Here is a 17,175-nt window from a genome sequence, read left to right as displayed (position 1 = left end):
ATGGAGCCTCCCGGAGGGTCATGAAGAACCGGAAATCTGCTGCCACCACCAAGATATGACTAGAGGAAGGTCATCTCCACATCCATAAAGTTTGGGGATGACTTCAAACATGAATGTAGGGATCAGCCATCCCTTTGATGCACTCTGAATGTAGCTTTGTGCTCTACCACCGGTGAGGGTAACCGACCCCTAACTACCTCCTCGTGGAGAGAAGCAAACCTTCTGATCATTCCAAAGAGACCAAATGGTGTAGGCATAGTCAGCTCTAATTTGCGAGTCACACAGACTTCGGTCTGAAGTCCCAGCCCATTGCTTACCAACTGTCACCCAGGGCAACTCAGCTGACTTCTCTGAGTCTCATTTATTCTCCTGTAAAACAGGGGCGGAGTTACCCGTATCACAGGACTGCTGCAAGGATTAAATGAAAAAAGACATATAAAGCACCAACACAGGACCAGTGGTCAAAGTGGCAGCTAAGATCATGGCTCTTAGGAAGGAAAGTATCCAAGGCAATTATTCGGTAGGTTTCCATCAGGTTTTAGCAGAGTTTTAGAAATGCTCTTGGTCTCTAGGAAAGCCGTTGCTGACTTGTGACATCGAGGCCGAGGTGGAAAACAGGATAGAGGTCAAGCTTTTCTCCAGGCTCTGATGGGACAATATTCCCTATGTTCTATAATTTAGATGCCCACAAGATGGGCCTTAAGAACTTAAAAACAAAGGCAAGATCCAGACCTTTGGAGAAGAGATAGACCTCAGTTCACCATTAATCCCTAAGAAAATGAAAGTATTCTGTGCCCTCGCGGCAGGGGACTGAGAGTTTGGAGACGCAGAAGCTACACAGAAAATTGCAGGACAGGTTTCCCGGGACACAAAGCAGGGAGTGATGGCCCCGAGATACTCTGGCCTCTGCCATCCCTGCCTTCCTGCTTTCCCTCCTGGAGTTGGGATCCTTCCTGAACTTTCAATAGCTGCACCACCTCACCTCCCCCGGAATAGCCACACGCCAAAGCCAGGAACAACTCCTCGGTGCGTGCCTGCACAGGGCAGACGCCGACCGGGCACCGGGTCCTCAAAGAGCTGACTTCTCGACCAGCATGCTTGACGCACACTGTCACTGATTGCTTGATCATGAACAACAGGGACCTCTGAAGGCAGCTCATTCCATTTGCAGATAGTTCTGAGTTTAGAGTTTTAGAATGCAGGCTCACTGACCCAGGATCTACTTCTCTTAACTTCTATCTCTAAGATTTAATTATAGGACTAATGAGCTTTTAAAAGATGAAAAGCTCTTCACAGTACTATATCCTTTCCAGCAATTCATGTCATAATACAGCCAATATTTATTGAGGGCCAGCCAGGTGCCACTCCTTACAGGCAGGAAAGTACAATACTATGTTTCCTAAACTTGCCAGATCCTAACGTCATCCTGGGCACCTGTTACAGCCTCTGCTTCCCAGCAGCGCCCCCCCCGCCCCACCCCCACCCCCACGCCAACAAAGCGGGCTGAATCAAAATCTGATACAGAGCCTGGGAACTGTTCCTTGAACAAGAGCCCCAGGTGATTCTTATGATCACACAGATCGGAGACTGGTGATGGAGTGGATCAGGTGTAGGACACCTGGGTCCACTATCTGATTCTATCGTTTACTCACTATGGGACCTTGGGCAGCTTGTGAAGCCTCTCTGAACCTCAGTTAAGGATCTGTGATTTTGCAATGAGAACAGCATATACCTACCTGCAGGATATGCAGAGGAATAAATTAGATGTCTTAGCACACAGCCTCCCCATAGTGGCGTCATCACTCGTCCTAATGACCCTATAAAACTGCAACCCTAATGGACCCAGAGGGTATCATGCTAAGTGAAATCAGTCGGAGAAAGACAAGTACCATGTGATTTCACTCATGTGTGGAATTTAAGAAACAGAACAAACGAACAAATCTAAAAGAGAAAAACCAAGAAACAGAGTCTTAACTATGGGGAACAAACTGATGGTTATCAGGGCGGAGGTGGGTGGGGGCAATGGGGGAAATAGGTGATGGGGGTTAAGAGTACACTGATCGTGTTGAGCACTGAGTCATGCAGAGAACTGTTGAATCGCTATATTGTAAACCTGAAACTAATAACACGGTATGTTAACAATACTGGAAGTAAAATTTTTTTAAAGTTTAAAAATTAAACAAATAAAAAACAGCAACCCTAGTATTTTTGCTCATTGCTACACAATTCACAGTTAAAAGTGTCTGAGACCAGGATTTAAACTCAGATCTTATCATGGGTAAAGCCTAAGTGCCTACCCCCAGGAGTAGGGGAAGGAGGTTAATTAAATAGGCAGGAGGTTTAGGGTCACAGAATGGCCTATATATCCAGATCTGGCTCCCAATTCTTGCCTGGACCTGGCTCATACTCCATCCTCTGGAGCAGCCATCAGGCAGGAGCTCTGGCCAGCAAGATGCCCCCAGCATCACAGTAAGGAAACGAAGTTGGCCTTGTACGTCCTCCTGCCTCTGCTTCTGTTCCTCTCCTCAGTACCACCCCGTTCCTCTTCCCTTGGGGACGATCCAGTATCCCCACTCTTGCTCCAGGTCTGCACCCAGCCCAGCCCTAAGGAGCTCCCCTCTTGGGAGGCAGGCTGGGTATAGAGCTGGAGAGGCTGGCCTGGGGAACAGGGCAGGCTTTGCTTCACTCCACAACTTCCAAGCTTTGCGATGTCTCTTCACCCCTGGGAGACCTCCTCTCCGCTGCAGGGCTCATCTACCATAGCGCTCTCAGTACCTGGTTCACCTGTCAACTCATCAACAGCACCACAGCCTTGGCCCATCATCTCTCACTGAAGTCCTGCAACCTTGTACTGAAAGTGGAACCACGTGTGACTCACACATTAGCACGCAGTTCATTAATGAGCCCCCATTCATTTGGTCACACAAATATGCACCAAGTACAGGTGCTAAGCCCCTGCTCCTGGGGCCTTAGAGGAAGAGAAAGACCCATAAAATGATGGGTGTAAAGCCATGTAAGGCGTTCAGAACTAAAGGTTGCGGTGGTACCAACTCCACTAGAGGAAGTCAGGAAAGGTAATGTTCCTCCTGGGTTCTGAAGGATGAATAGAAGTTTAACAGGCAGTAAAAGGCATACCCAACAGAGATAATGGTAGACCGAAGGCTTAGCCATGAAAGAGGACCGGTTGTAGTCAAGGAATGGTGAGAAGCTATGAGGGGTGAGGGTATGAGGGCTGCAGTGATGGGAAATGGGATTCAACAGGGTTATCTGCTCCAGATGTAAGTGTGTTTAGCCCCAATTCATCCTGCAAGAAACTGGGACTGGTGGAGGCTTTTTTTTTTTTTTAAGATTTTTATTTACTTATTTGACAGAGAGAGAGATAGCCAGTGAGAGAGGAAAACAGGCAGGGGGAGTGGGAGAGGAAGAAGCAGGCTCCCAGCAGAGCAGGGAGCCCGATGCGGGGCTCGATCCCAGGACCCTGGAATCACGCCCTGAGCCAAAGGCAGACGCTTAATGACTGAGTCACCCAGGCGCCCCTGGTGGAGGCTTTCTAAGCAAGCAAGGGATATTACGATTTTCTCTAAACTCAGTGTTGAGCTCCTGGCACTAAAAAGGGCTTTGATGGGGTGTGAAGAGGAGCCATTTCAGTTGAGAGAGGAGAAGGTGCCAGGGACCATCTTTCTTCACCCCTGGTCTGACCTTCGGTCCCACCAACCACTGACCTGGCGGGTCCTAAACTCTAGTCAAGGCCTGCGGGAACACCAAGCTCCAGAAATTGGATTTCCATGTTTACAGGGAGATGGGAAGAGAGGAGGGTAAGAGACACAGTTGGGACCGGCCGTAGGTGAGCCTGCAGCCGGGCCCGGGAGATGTCCTTTTGTGTCTGGTGGCTCACAGCATCCTGAAAGGAGCCTGACAGACCTGGGTTCAGATCCCCCCTTTACCCCTCAGTGCCTGCGTGACCTCAGGTCATGCACTTGATCTCTCTGAGGCTGTTTTCTCATCCATTCAATGGAGATGAGCCCCACCTCAGAGACTGGTTCTGAGCGTTTGTTTCGAGTGGCCAGGTCGTGTTCTCTGTGAGGAACGAGGGACCTCTAGGTACTACTGAACTGGTGCACAGCCTCACTCTTATCTTGTGGAGGAGGGAGACGTCAGATGAAAAGACTTCAAATAGAATGGGCCCCACGGAGCACAGGATGGAATCGGCCCCGCCGACACGCGCTGGGCCGTGGTGAATTCCTAGGGGAGGCCCTAATCAGTCCCTTCCAAGTTGCTTTCTGCCCTCCTTGACTGTTTGCTGTTTCTGTCCGAGCGGATCGCATTTCCCACCCGAGCCAGCGGGCCCCGGAGGGCTGTGGGCCGTGCAGCCGGGCGGCTCAGAGGGCTCACATGACAAGCTGGCAGGGCGCAGCTGTTCCTGGCAAGGACATGAATAATATAGGCCTTTTTCCGCAAACTCTGGCAAACATTCTGAAGTGACAAGTGAAAACACTGGGTCCAAATTCTCACCGGGGCTGAGGGCTGAAGAGGCCAAAATAACTTGCCTTTATCAGGGCTAAATCATGGAAGTAAATCAGAGCTCTGCTGGGGGGTGGGAGCAGAAGGAAACCACTGGTGATAAATGCCAAGAAATGTAGGGAAACTGGGGGGGGGGGGCGGAGGGGGAAAGGAGTGGTCAAGCTCCTTGCAGAACAAACCGCCTATACTGCCTGAACGCTGTGTCAGTGGAATGTTCCAGAATCCCAAGGGCACAGAGAAAGGAGCCCAGGGGACTTCCAGGCTGGGGAGTGAATGGGGCCATGGATTTCATCTCCACAACAGCCAGAAATCACTGCAACCACCACAGGCAGCCCAGGGACACCTGTGACAGAAGACCTTTTAAAGAGCCGGCCCACCACCCCTTGAGAGCAGGGGGATGAGGCACCCAAACCAGGGCCTGGTAGCAAGGCTTGGTCAGTCTGAACGACTGAAGAAAGACACGGTATGAAGAAAGAACACAGGCTTTGGACACAGGAGCACCTGTCAGTAACTGAGAATTTAAGCAAGTTCTTGTTCTCTCTGAGCCTCAGTCTCCACGTCAAGTAAATGGGATGATGACACATACTTGGAAAGGTTCTTAAAGAATTAAACTAATGAATGTAAAAGCCCCTAAAATAGTGCTTGGTAGGTAGCAGGCGCTCAATAAATGGACTTCTCAGACTACAGTCTTCAAATATCTTGAGACCTTCAGTATCAACTATTTCTAATTCTTATGGGGGGGTGGAGACTGGGGGCAATAAAAAGAGAATGTAAAACTGAAGATGATGAACCAAAGGAAAGTAAAGACAGACCACTGAGGTCACACCTGCCTGTGTGGTCTTGGAAAGTCACGTATTTCTGTGGGTCTCGGAGCTTTCTGTGGTAAGATGGGGGCTGGAGTTGACTGGTGCTCTTCAAACTGTGCTCCAGGAATCCTAGAGAGTCCATGAAGATCCTGAGCAGCTGTCTTGGGGGTGGGGAGGAGAGTGACACGTAGGCCCTCACACAGCTTCAGGAAGCTTCCCACAGAAGGCTTCCTTCTGAAGAAACAGTTCCACACTCCATCCTGAGTCCGCTGAAAGTCAATGCTTTGTCCAAGATCACCAGTGTCCTCCCAAAGACAAGTTCTCTCCAGGAACCTAGTCCAGGACTAGGGTAAGGCAAGGCAGGCCCACACCCTCAGGGTCACGTGAGTACAGGGTTGGGATCCGAGTGTGCCTCCTTAAATTCGGTGCCTGAGGCACCTGGCTTGCCTGGCCACTACCAGCCCTGAGTCCCCAGCCCTTCTTCAGTGCCCATCTTTGGTGTTTGGCACTTCCCTCTCTGGAAATCTCTCACCATTACCTTCTATGGCACTGCCTTCTGGGGGTAGACATGTCTGCTTTCTGGCTCCTCTCCTTCCTTCTGGGCAAGAAGAATGGGATAGAGAAGTGGAGGGGAGAAAAGCATGGCAGGCAAGGAGAAGACCACGTGCGGAGGGGCTGTCGGGCCTGGCCGTGAACAAGCTGAGTGTGAGGGGTTAGTTGAAGAGCAAGAGGCAGGTGGGCAAAGTAGGTCTGGACCCCAAGGGAAGCAGTTGGAACAGGGAGATGTTCTCTCCCCTGACAGAGTCTCCTCTCCCATCCACTTCTTCCTTCCTCACCCCACTGGCCCAGCCAAAGTCAGCCTGATATTAGGGCCCTCACAGTAGCCTCCTTAGCCGTAGCTGCCTCCCATCTCTCTCTCCATGCCAGACTGTGCCCCAAGTCCAGCTCTGAACAGTTATGCTCAGTTATGGCATCTTCCATGTTCCCTCCACTAAGCCCAAACTCCTCACCCCCACTTCACCCCCAAGCCTCCAAGCAACAGTCCACCAAATGCTAATGCGCCCCTAAGCTATAGGGGACCTACCGCACTACTACTCCCTGAATTCGCCTCAGTTCCCTGCCCTGACTTGGCTCCCGGTCCTTTTTTCCTCCAGGCACCCTCACCGCTCACCCCAGTTCCACCAGTGGAATCGTTGCCCTGTAAACAGCACAGCCACTCTCCTCTCTTCGCGGGTCCTGCGTTCAGGCTAGCCAACGCCTAGAGCTGTTTGCAGATGTTGGAGAGTGCACTTCCTCTCTCTGCTCGGCCAGTATTTTCAATATGTCAATATTGCAAAAGCGAGGCCCTTGCCTCGTCCTCAGTGACGAGCCACAGGGTGGAAAGCAAACACCTGGCCTGCTGAGACCCACGCCTGCAGACAGGCTACACTGAACAGTGCGAATTCAGTAGGAAGCTTGTCGACCCCAGGAAAACTGCCCTCTCCACCATTTCTCGCTTCCCCTTTGCACCTAGCCCCGCCGTGGGCTCCAGCAGGCACTCCGTAAATACTAATTGAATTAATGAATGAGATCCTCCCACTGGGAGCACAGAACTAATTCCAGAAAAAGTCATTATGGGACGATTTCCATACAAAAATAATCTTCTTGCCTTTTCCATGTGAAGACGAACGACCCCTCCAATGATAAAAAATGTTCTAAAGCTGGATTGTCATGATGGTGGCACAACTCGGTACATTTACTAGAAGTCCTTAAATTTACACTTAATTTCATGAAATATAAATTGTACTCAGTAAAGTTGTTTTAAAAAACGCTATGTGAGTTCACGGTGGCGTGCCACATTCGGCTGAGTAATAAACTGAGTCATGAGCACATTCAACAACAAACACGTAACCCAGCCTGCAAGGTGTGGCTCTGACTTCAGGGTGAGCCCCCGTGGGTCGGCAGCAGCTGTCAGCGGTTGGGTCTGGGGAACCTCCCAGAGCAGTGTGGCTTGCTGGGGTGGGGAGAACACCAGGGTGGCCAGGCTTTGGGTGGTGTCAAATGAAATGATCCTACAGAACATTCCACAGGGGCCTCTTCAGTGGGTCAAGGGTAGAGAATCCGACCCAGATCAGAACTGCTCCCCTGAGGAAGAGTCCTCCGGCCTCGACTGCGGCTCACTCACACGGTACCCGTGAACTTCTTCCTCAGGAATTCCACAGTTCGTGATGTCACACTCAGCTGGGCTATTATTTAACTAATATTTGTCTCTCTCTGTACACCATAGGCTATGTGAGGTCAAGGATCCAGCTCTTAGGCTCCCAGGGCCTATTACAGAAGCAAGCCCATGGTAGGGGGTCATTAAAGGGTTGACTGAGGGCACCTGGGTGGCTTAGTCAGTTAAGCAACTGCCTTTGCCTCAGGTCATGATGTCAAGGTCCTGGGATCCAGCCCCACCATCGGGCTCCCTTGCTCTGCCGGGAGCCTGCTTCTCCCTCTCCCTCTGCCTGCTGCTTCCCCTGCTCGTGCTCTTTCTCTCTGTCAAATACATAAATAAAATCTAAAAAAATAAAATATTAAAAAAAATAAAAAGTTGACTGAACGCTGAATGAGTGAATGGACACTCTTCACTGACTAAATTAGGACAAGGGACACACATCCGTTTTCTTTCAGGGCAGCACTGCCATGCAGCTGGATAGTTAAGACTGGAAAGGGCTCCATGGAGAGGAGAAGAAGGAACCAACATTCTCCAGGGCAATCACGACACTGTCCCCACTTAGCTTCATCACAATCTAGACATTAGATACGGTTATTCTCCTGTTTATAGATGGAAATGGAGTTTTTGCAACCAGCACCGGGGTCAGAAAAGCCAAGCTCTTTCCCAGTCATCTCTGGGGTGGCGAGTCCCTTCTGTCTAAGCTCAAGGTTATCACGGCACAGGCAGGTAGCTGAGAGTGTGAGGGCCAGTGAGGTGGGTGATTTGCCCCAGGTCAGGGCCTTGCCGTCATCCTCCTCCAGCCTCTGCCCACAGTATGCGTGAGCCAGTCCTGGGTGCACAGCAGGCTCACGGAACAGAATCATGTCTTCACAAGACCGTGGCACAGAGCCTGGGCCTCACTCATACCTGGACAGCAGCCCATGCCCAGTGCAGGCCTCCAAGGAACTCCCCTTTTCCCCTGGGAAAGCACTTCCCAGCTCTTCCATTTCCCACCTCATGAAGTGCTGACACCCCAGAGAACACCACGGCATGTCCTCCTGCCCCCCCCCCATTTTCAAGAGAGCCTGAGGCCGCAGTTTCAGACAGCAAGGTGCGCACGGCACAAGATGCTACCTGCCCTCGCACAGAGATAGGAAGCACAATGACCATGAGGATGGATGTGGGTGTCAAACCATCTGGGTTCAAGTCCCAACTTACTCACCACGTACTGGCTAGGAGACATTCCAGGCCCTAGTTTCCCCATTTGTCAAGTTGGGTCTTAAGAGTACTTAAACTTTAGGGTTGTTGTGGGCATTAAATGAGTTCATACATAGAAAGCCCTCGGTCCCCGGCACAGAAGAAATGCTACAGAATTTTTAGCTACCATGATGATTTTTCCCAGCACATTATGGCTCTGTCTATAAAGGAAGGAACAGAAGATGCTGAGCATAGGGAAGGCCTGAGGCCATGGCAGATTCCCTTGGCATTTCAGGCCTCCAAACACTGAGAAAATAGCCATCCTGGCCTAACTCCAGAGGCTTCTTTATCTCAGCTGACACTAAGTACAGATGCTGGCATACTGGCACCAGGGAGGGACAGGGTGGAGAGAGAGAATTTACCCCACAGCACAGTAAAAACAAACAAACAAACAAAAAAAAAACCACTCACAGGTTATTTGCTCATCTGTGGTAAAGGGAAAAAAAAAAAAAAAAACTTCCCTGGAAAAATACGCAGGTCTAGAAAATATCACTTTCCTGGAGCCACCCAGAACAATGAAGAAGGATCTCCTAGAACTGGCTAACTGGGTCAAAGGACAAAGAAGTCAGACTTCAGGGTAGCTGCAGAAATGCGGGGGGTGGGGGGGTGGGGGGTGGTTATCATCACAAGGTCCTCTTGCTTCTCACACTTAAAAGGCTGGGGTCTAGATTCATGCAGCCAGACCCGAAGGAGCACAAACGGTAAGTCACACAACCAGCCATCAGAGAAATGCAAATTAAGACCATAATGAGACACCACCGCCTACCTATCAGGACAGCTAACACGAAAATATGACCCCACCAAATGCTGGCAAGTAGATGGACAAAGTGGATCTCTCCCACTCCCACTTCCAGTGGGAGTATTCAATGGTACAGCTACTCTAAAAAACAGTTTGGCAGTTTCTTAAAAAGTTAAAACTACACTTGCCATACAACTCAGCAATTGCACGGCTGGGCATTTATCCCGGGAAAACAAAAATTTATGTCCGCACAAAAACCTGTACAAAATTGTTCATAGCGGCTTTATTTGTAATAGTCAAAAACTGGAAACAACCAAAACATCCTTCAAAAAAGGTGAATAGTGAAACTAATGCATCCATACCGTGAAATGCCACTCAACAACAAAAAAGAGCCAACTATTGATACATTCAACTACCTGGATAGATCCGAAGTGTACGATGATGACGGAAAACAAGCCAGTCTCAGAAGGTGCATATGGTAGGTCTCTATTTACAGAACATTCTCAAAATGACAAAATTATAGAGATGCAACACAGAAGGGAGGGGCAGCAGCAGTGTGACAATGAAAGGGTGGCGGGAGGGAGCTCTTTCTGGTGATGGAACAGTCGATCTCTGGATCGCAGTACTGGCTCTGCTAATCCACCCATGTGAGAAAATGACATAGAAATATACATTGTACCAATCTCACATTCCTGGCTTTGATACTGTACTATAATTATGTAAGAAGAAGCCATTGGAACAAACTAGACGAAGGATGCCCTGGACATCTCTGTACTATCTTTGCAAGTCCCAGTGAATCTACAACTGTTTCAAAATAAAACATGAGAAAAATAAAGAAGTGCACAGGCCATCAGCAGGGCAGCTGGGATTCCAGCCTACATCTTTCTGCAAAATCGTAGTCCTCCAATTAGATTACTATAATTTCACAGGCAGCATGGTATTGCAAACTGCCATGCCGCTGCACGTACAGACTTCTACCCAGGCTGCCCTCCCTCCACCTAGCTAACTTTTCATTTCCTTTACAACCCAATTCACATACCTTCACCTCCTAGAAGCTCCCCTGACAACCTGTGCTAAGATTACTGATCTTTCAGGGCACATGGGTGGCATAGTTGGTTGAGTGTCCAAGTCTTGGTTTTGGCTCAGGTCATGATCTCGCAGTTGTGAGATCAAGCCCCGCATCCGGCTCCCCGCACAGAGTCTGCTTGGGATTCTCCCTCCCTCTGTGCCCCCCCTGCATGCTCTCTCATGCTCGCACACTCTCTCTCTCTCTCTCCAATAAATAAATAAATCTTAAAAAAAAAAAGAGTACTGATTTTTCTTTGTACTTCCCTGTACATATACATACTTTCTCAACTGAATTGTGATTATTAGTTTATGTGCCATTATCTCTCACCACATGCAAGCCTCGGAATTGGAAAATATATTTTCAAACTTCTCTGGTTAAGGACTTGTTTGTAGAATAGATAAAGAACCCAACTCAATCCGAAGATAAATCTAATTTTTTAAATGAGCATTTCTTTAAGGAAATGCAAATAAATTCACAAGCGATCACCACAGACCTATTAAAATGCTAAAATTTACAAGGTTGACCATACCAAGGGTTGGCAAGGAGGAGGAGCAACTGGAACTCTCATTGAGTGCTGGGAACAATGTAAAATGGTACAACCACTCTAGAAAACAATTTGGCGGTTTCTTAAAATGTGAAACATAAACATAACATTTCTTAAAATGTGAAACCCCCACCATAGGACCTGGCCATTGTACTCTTAGGTGTTGAGGAAGGAAAAAGAATTCACTGGTCCCCACAAAAATTTTTTTTCACAAATGCTTACATTGGCTTTCTTTTAATAGCCAAAAATTGGGAACAACCCAAACATCTGTTAATAGATAAATGGATAAGCAGATAGTGGTATGTCCTTACAGTAGGGTGCTATTCAGCAATAAAGTAATAAACTACTTATCCACACAACAGGGATGAATGTCAGATAATTAAGGGGTATTCTTGTTGTGATGAGCACCAGGTCACATATGGAAGTGTTGAATCACTGTATTGTACACCTGAAACTAATATTACACTGCATGTTAACTAACTGAAATTTAAATACAAACTGTTAAAAAAGTAAAAATTAAAAAATTAAAAATTATGCTGAGAGTAAGAAAAGCGTGTGCTGTATTATGCCATTTACATAAAGTTCTAGAAAATGCAAACTAGTCTCTAGTGATAGAAAGCAGATTAGGGTTTGCCTGGGCATGGGGGACAGGACATGGGACGCAGGATGGGAGGAGGGAAGGATAAAGTGATGGAGGAAACTTTGGGGGGGTAATGGTTATTTCACGAACTTGACTGCAGGGAGGATTTCATGAGTGTGTACACACATCAGAATTCATCAAGCTGTGAGGTTTCAGTATGTTGTCTGTCAATTAGACCTCAATACAGCTTATGAAAAAAAAATAATGGGGACCATTTGCTAGGCATCTGCTTTGTGAGAAGAGCATTATATAAATAATTATTAATCTTCACTCAAGGTAGGGGCTATTCAGCCCATTTTATATATGAGGAAACTGAGTCAGAAAGGCCAGGTAGTCGTGCAACTATGGTCAAGCAAGGCTCAAACCTAGTTCAAATGTCCTCAAAGCTGGGGCACTTGTCTGTGTATTGTGCAGTCTTCCAACAATGCTGAACTTCCAGTAAGAAGCCAGAAATGAGGGGCGCCTGGGTGGCTCAGTCGTTGAGCGTCTGACTTCGGCTCAGGGCGTGATCCTGGCGTTATGGGATCAAGCCCCGCATCAGGCTCCTCCACTGGGAGCCTGCTTCTTCCTCTCCCACTCTCCCTGCTTGTGTTCCCTCTCTCGCTGGCTGTCTCTCTGTCAAATAAATAAATAAATAAATAAATAAATAAATAAATAAATAAATAAATCTTTAAAAAAAAAGAAGAAGAAGAAGCCAGAAATGATACCCCATGGCTCAACAAGACCTCTAGGATGTGAACAGAGGAGGATGAAGGGCTGACATCATTGAGAGGACACCCTCTCCCTTCTGGGTTGCCATTGCCACAGATTCCTCCAACGGCCAAACCCAGCCCATCACAGGTTTTGGGCCAGATAGTCCAAGGCAGGAAGCGGACTGTACCTGCCTCTAGGAACACCCTTCCCTGTGCAGCTACTATGTTTGGTGGGAAGGACCCTGGCCAGACACTCAGGAGAACAGACTCTAGTTCCACTTGTGTCGGAGACAAGGCCCTTCCCCTTTCTGGGCCTCCATTTCCTTAGATGGAAGACGTGAAGGCCAACCAACCAGCTTTCCAAGGACCTCTTTCAGCCCTGATTCACATTCCGAGTGCCCCACTGAAGGGAGCTTTTCCTCCTTCTGAAGTTGATGGGTGCCAGAGAAGAAAAGGATTCTTGATTATCTAGAAAACCGTCCACCCCGCTCCCCCTCAACCCCAGCTCCCCAGTCAAAGACACCTGCCCTCCTTAGCAGTGCCAACCCAATCTCTCCCTCTGCCACTCTGCCTCCTCCCCCCAGCCCTACCCCTGCAACAATCTTCCAAAGACCCTGACCCACCATTTGCTGCTTTGCTCCCTCCTTAGCAGGGTGATCACTGGAAATTCTATTTTTAGGGCTCTGGGAGCCCTGGGACACACAGACAATTTCTCCCTTGGAATTCCTGGAGATGATGTATGGTTATGGGCTAATATATGTCGTGTACAGTCGCGATGTAGGAGCGCTCCTCCCCTTGTCCCTTGTCGTACCTGTATGCTCAGGGCTGAGCCAGAATCTCTTGCCCAAACAGGCCAGGATAGGTAGCCAGGTACACAATATCTATGAAGCTGAATTAAATCCTTCTTGACAGAGGAATAATCACTTACCCAAACATGGAGGAAAACCAAACAGATCCATTTCGGTATGTTCCCCTGGCAAGAGCACCGGGAGTCCAGAGGCCAAGAAGGCCTCTGCTTCCAGATGACTCAGAGACCTGGGGCCAGCAGCACCCCAGCTCCCCTCCCGGGGTGTCACATGAGTGAGGGGACTACGCTAAAGAAGTCTATGGATGCTCCCAGCTCTGACGCTATCTTACTATCGACTGAAGAGTCCTTGGCGTCTGAAAGGAACAGTGTGGCCTTTTGTGAAACTCCATGCACTGGCAGAGATGGACCGAGGTAGCCGGAGGGAAGGGACCCTGCTTGTCGGAACTGCATTCGGGAACCCCCCGCCATGGAGGTGCCGACCTGCTGTGAAGAACACCCACTAATTCTGAGAAGCTGTGGAGTCCCAGCCAGGCTCAGCTCACATCTCTGTTGCTTGTGGGCTGTGCCATCTTGGACAAGTCTCTTTACCTCTACAAGGGACTCCATTTCCACATCTGCCTCGTGAGAATAGAAAAACCTACCCTGGTAGGTCATTGCAGAGTTCAGTGAGATCCTGCAAGCAGAGCATAAAGCACAGTGCCTAGAGCCACGACTAAGCCCTCCCTACCCTTCCCTGCCCTTCCTCATACACACACCTAGAAGTCCTCAGAATTAGATCTGCCCAGCTGGTTTCACTGACCTGGAAAACCAAGCCCCTGATGAGGAAGGGGTCTTAATTCCAAGCACACCAGGGGACCACTGCCTGAAGCTCACTGGGGAGGGGGCAGCAGCTATGGGGAAGGGGTCTGGGAAGCGTGGAGGCAGGGCTGGTCACCACGTCCCCTTGCTGGTCACATACAAGGGCAGGGATCAGGAGAGTTCCTGAGCAGAGTCCCATCCCACCAGCTTCGTCCTCTGCCTGCCCAGGAGAGCGTACCTTCCTCCTCAGCCGCCAACAGTCACCAGCGGTGTGACCTGGCTTCTTAAAATGAGGGTGTGGGACCAACTGGCCCCTCTAGTCCTTTCCACCTTCATAATTTTCCTGAACTACAATTCTACAAGGTGAACCGGTGGTTAACTGATGCCCCCACCTTCTCCCCATCCCCTCCTCCACCATACATGAAGGGGGGCGGGGGACAGGGAGCCCAAGGACTCTGAAAATAGAGGGAGAAAGGCAGAGGCTGGGGCTCCATTATGCTAATTTAATTAGCTCTAATCTGCCCACAGCAGGGCCTTGGAGAAAGAGGCTTTTGTTTAAATTTCACATTTGGCAGGAAGTGCTCCTTCTCCTCCTCCCTCCTCCCTCCTCTCACCCCCAGTGGAGTTTAAGAGTCAAAAGCTCTAATTTCAGTCCTGGCTCTCACATCTAGCAGCGCTGGGGCTTCCTTTTCACACTTCTTTGACCGACTCCTTGATTTTTCCAGGAAGGAAATATGCCCCAGATGTCTGTCAGTAAAAGGAGAGTTTTTATCTGCCCTTATAAAAGGGTGTCAGTAATTCACAGATTTCCCAAGAAGCGAGCTCCAAGGTGGGGAAAGGCCAGCTGACTTCTCTCCACTGATAAACCAAAAGTTTACCAATCAACTAAACCCCCTCCCGTGGGCCAGGAGCCTCACAACGGCCTTATGGGGTAATAAGAAGAGAAATCTCCCTCTTGTCCATCTATTCAACCAATGCTTATTGGTACCTACTCTTCACAGGGGAGGGGGGAGAGGGGTCTACAGGGGAGGTGACTTGCTTCTATGCCTCCCAAACTGTTGGCCGTACAAGCTGGTAATCTGAATTTCCAAAACCAAAAGGCCCTGGTTTGTAGCACTGGCTAATTTCTGTGCTGTAAACTTCCCCACCATGGCCAATTTCCGGCTGTCAACAATGTTTAACAAGCAGTTTGCAAAATTCCTGAATATTTAAAAATGGGCTCTCTGAGAGCCTCCCGGACTAGAAGCGAATTCTCCTGGCTCCTAATTGACGGTTCTTTCTGCCTCACCTCTCTACTTCCTGGCAGGAGGAGTCGATGTGCTATGGGGGCTGAAAGAGGAACCTTCCTGAAACCTACCTGAAGGATTGTTAACAGGGGTTGGATTTCAGGCATGTTTCATTCTCTTCCTTGTCCGTATTTTCCCAAACATCTTATGAACACATGTTACCTTTACCATCAGAACATACCTAGGTAATGAGTCATTTTTTAGCGAGCTGAGTGGAATGTTTTGCAATAACCTCCCCACATAATTTCCATCATTCTGTCTCCCTTGGGCATGAGAAAGAGGGAGTTTCCTAGGAGCTCAAGTTCCCTGGCAGAACAGAGCAGGTGCACCTAAGTTCACCTGAATCTGGTGCTGCCTTACCTGGAGAATAAATTCATCCCCTTTGGAGTTCAAGTCTCACCAGCCATCGAGAAACTACAACTCCCTGTTAAGATTCCAAAAGCCGTGCTCTGAAAAATCAAAGCCTGTTTGGCCATCAAATGACCTTGCCTCCCCATGGGCGGAGGTGGAAGCAGATGGTGAAAACAGCTGCTCCTTCTCCCTTGAGCCTTAGAGGAAAAGGTTTCCCAGGAAGAGGAGGCCTTCTGCCCTCTTCGCCCCCAAGCTGGGATTCAGGTGGTCTTACCTCAGTGCTGAGACAGAGGCCTGGCACCAGGGCTTGGGCCCGCTCAAGGAGGCCAGTTCATTTCAGCTGGGCTCCAGGATTTCACTGCTCCTGTCTGGGCCGCTCGCAGCAGAGGTCTGCACAACGGGCTCTACCTTGTCTGCAGAGAAAAAAAAAAAAAAAAAACCACAGGCACACAATGAAAAGTTGTAGACAGAACACCAGAAGCCCGTATGTTAATTCATGCAGGAGCACCCTTCCTCCTCCCACGCCCCGCCCTGGTCACTCCTGACACTTCTGAGCCCCTTCCAGGAGGCCGGCCCCACCTGAAAGAGCCGGCAGCTTTCCCAGGACGCAAGCCGCCCATCTGTTCACCCAGACCTACCCTTTGGGGGCTACACAATTTCAGTGAGCTGGAGATGAAGCAAAGCAAACTCGACCACGGTCACTTAATCCTGCGCTACTTGCTGTTATCAGTAGAAAAGCAAGAAAAAGAAAACTACAGTTCTGGCCCCAAGTCTTGTGTTTAGATAAGGCTTAGGGATAGCTGATTCCAGTCAACAAATACATCACCCTTCCCCCGTCTCCCTTTGGCCGACAGTATATCGTGTGCAATGTTACAAATGTGAACTTAATTCCTAAATTTATTTGGAGAGCATTTTTAACGGAAACTAAATCTTCAACCCATGTATTGTTCTAGCTGTCTGGGTGGATGGCAATTGTTTTTAAAGTAACTGTTAGGCTTCCGAATGTCAAAGAAATTTATGTTCGATCTAGAAATTTTAGAAAATAGAGTTAAGTCAACAGAAGGAAAAAAATCACCTATTCTTCCCTCCCCAAGATAACTACAGATAACACACCCTTCCTGGTTTTATTTGGTGATCTGGAGTTTTTACAAAGATGCAGTAAAGCGAGGCATGGGTTAGTGCCATGTCATCAGCGGTCTTCTGCAGGGACTACGTAACCTGCCCCTATGTGGCCGGAGCAGAACTGTCACCCTACCCCCCAAGGGCTGGCCATCGCCAATGTTTTTGTTAATTACACAAAGTCCTTAAAACTAAATCCTTGGGGAAATCCATGGTTATTTCCTTAAGACCTAGGCAAAGAGTTTCTAAATGTCTCAGTCTTGGCCTGCTGCCTCCAGGACTCCTGTGCCATATAAACTGCTCCAGGCGCTGGCGAGAGGCGCCGGGGCCTCTGCCGCTCCTCCCCTCGGCCCCGCCCCTCCCCTGCCC

General features: G+C 49.0%; 1 protein-coding gene across 8 annotated transcripts in view; it reads right to left on the bottom strand.

The window, feature by feature from the left end:
* Positions 1-17,175, bottom strand: part of ST6GAL1 (ST6 beta-galactoside alpha-2,6-sialyltransferase 1) — a 116,876-nt gene that overhangs the window by 72,677 nt on the left and 27,024 nt on the right. For 7 of the 8 annotated variants that reach the window (XM_045811225.2, XM_087861483.1, XM_045811223.2 and 4 more), the window contains exon 2: positions 15,962-16,100. The gene's annotated coding sequence lies outside the window, so the exon portion shown is untranslated. Of the gene's footprint in view, positions 1-15,961; positions 16,101-16,325; positions 17,117-17,175 lie in introns of those variants that run through there. The other variant, XM_045811224.2, reaches the window with a different exon arrangement.

Source organism: Ursus americanus, chromosome 4, assembly GCF_024610735.1.
Source record: "Ursus americanus isolate L20-20 chromosome 4, mUrsAme1.1.p, whole genome shotgun sequence".
Lineage (NCBI taxonomy): Eukaryota > Metazoa > Chordata > Mammalia > Carnivora > Ursidae > Ursus > Ursus americanus.
The sequence above is the reverse complement of the archived record's forward strand: the minus strand, read 5'-3'. Positions and strand labels throughout refer to the sequence as shown.